Genomic DNA, 2,500 nt, shown 5'->3' on the forward strand with positions numbered 1-2,500 from the left:
AGCAGGAATCAGTGCCAATATGCTATACTAATTTTACATGGCTGTTTAGCTTAATAATAAAAAAATAGTATGGCATATCCTCTGTATTTTACTGCAAATGCTGCATATTTTCTTAAAGAAACATACATTAATATTGCAGCCTGGGATAGTCATAAAGATCAGTGGCAATGGAGTAAACATTCACCAGGAACTGACCCACAGACAACCAAAGGTCCATTTTACATCCTTATTTAACAGAATAAGTATTTTAAATTGCTTCCTTTTCAAAGCATATCAACAGACTTCAGTGCTCCCTGCCTTCCATGGGAGCAGAATCACAAACTCAGATAAAATACATGGAAAATTAATTATCCATGAGTCTTCCCCCAGACATAAGCCAGGAAGTAGGAAAATATCCCATGTAACAGTGTGTTTGGGTAGGGCTCCCCAGCTCGCAGCTGGAGTGAAGGGGAGAGAGGCTGATGGAGCCCCAGCAGTGCAGCTGTGTGCCATTAACTGGGCACCAGGTCCTGCTGCTCTGTCTCTTGCTTGATTAAAGCAGGGTGCAGCTCTCTGCTGCAGCTCCTGCTTGGCAGGAGAGCAAGAAGCACCCTGGAACCACAGTAAGTCCTTCCTGAACCCCCCTCCTTTCTGAACCTGGGGAGCTGGTAGGCTAGGAACCTTGTGCAGCCCTTTTCTGGGCTTTGTAGTGAGTGGTAATATTGCCAGGCTGCCCTGATGCAGGGAATTTCTGTGGTTTCCTCTCAAACACTCTGCTGTGAGTAACATTTGGTCCTTCTTGTTGACAACTGCTGTGTCTTCAGCCACCAGTCATTCAAATGTTTTTGCTTCAACCTGGAACTTGCTTCTTACATGGGAGCACTGCTCTGCAGCTGCAGTGGAGCATTCCAGCAGCACAATTCCTGGTGCTGGGAAAAGGACCTGCTCACTCACAGCTCTAGAGGGGCAGCAGATGACTCAGTGTAAGCTACAGCACATCTGTTCTTGTGGTCTTCTTTTTATTGCTTAAAGAACCAGTCCTGAATGTGCTGAAGTGATTTTTCTCTCATGAACTTCCCATGGCAGAGGGGTCTGGAATATCCATAACAATGCAGCTGTGCTGGAGCTGAAGTGGTTTTGTTACAGCAGCCTCAGGCCAAGGCTGTGGTTGCTCTTGCATGGATGCACAGGGATGTGGGAAGGCCAGCACAAGAATCCCTCCTGGCAGGTTCAGGTGTTCATAGAAAGAAGTGGTGCCGGGAAGGGCTGATGTGGCTGGAGGCAGCATGTGCTGTGGTGCCTGGAGCAGCCCCGGTTGTGGTCATAGTACTCAAGGTGGGATGGTTGCTTTTGCCTCTCAGGGCACCCTGGCTTTGTGCTGGGCTCTGCCACACCTCTGCCATTGCTCCTCCTTTCTGGTTTACAGCTTCTACCTGCAAAGAAATGTTTTAGATGTGGAGAATGACATGAAAAAGGTCGACTAGTGTCTTCTCCATGTGCTAATGCTGTGCAGGTGGGTAGATCAGTCCTTTTAGGGATGCAGCAGCCATCCTCATATGGACTCATAGCATACTTTCAGGAAAGCCCAGTGTTGGAAATGGGCTGTGCTGGGCACAGGCAGCCCAAACAGGACAGGAGGATGTGTTCATTCCCCCTGCACTGAGCCTTGCTGCTGCACTTGCCACTGTGCTGCCATAAGGGAGGGGTGGGAGAGTGCAGTGCTCTTTAGCCTGCTGGCTGCTGCCCCCCTCCACTCACCCACTTATAGGCCAGTAAATCTCTTTGAAAGGTAGAAAATACTCCCAGACTCTCATCGAACACCATCTCTTATGTTGACGGGTGTGGTTTGCTATTGTAACTTGGCTGCCAGGTTCTTCCTCCACTGTTCCTTTGAGCACATTAATGACAGGGTTCCTCTTGAGCTGAGAAATTGGGGTGCTTCCTATCAGACAGTCCCAGCCCTGGCCCAGGACCTTTCTGCAGCAGTGCCCAGCAGTCCTGGTGGCTGATGGGACAGGGGCCTGTGGTACGTTTTGTTGTCAAAAGGGCTGATTCTGGGTTTGCTTCTCAGCCCTCATTGCACTGTGCTTTTTTTCCTGCTCCTCTTTGGGTGATTAAGTGTGGAAAGAAGTGTTTCTCGTTTCTGCAAGCCACTCCTCTCCACGCTTCTTGGCACTAGTTGCTAATCAAAACAGGACTTTGATAGCCAAATGGCATTTGGCTGAGCCAAACACAAAGCTAGACACACAGGCTTCTTGTGATCAAGAGCTTTATTAATGTGGGGTTTAATGCAAGTTCATTCGCAGCATGTGGATCCACTGGTAAACATTCAACAACCTGATCCTGTAGCACTGTGTTTTATTTAGCATGAAAAGATTCCTGGCTATGAAAAAGTAGCACTCCCTCTGCTTAGGAGCAATGTTTCAAAGGATTTAAAAAATAGTCTTAAATTTTTGCTCTCTCCAGAGCAAAGGCATGTTAGCCAGTCATTTTATAAGGGTGCAGACTTTTGGGGGGTTTG

Source organism: Chaetura pelagica, unplaced genomic scaffold (genome assembly GCF_000747805.2).
Source record: "Chaetura pelagica isolate M959 unplaced genomic scaffold, ChaPel_1.0 scaffold425, whole genome shotgun sequence".
Taxonomy (NCBI): domain Eukaryota; kingdom Metazoa; phylum Chordata; class Aves; order Apodiformes; family Apodidae; genus Chaetura; species Chaetura pelagica.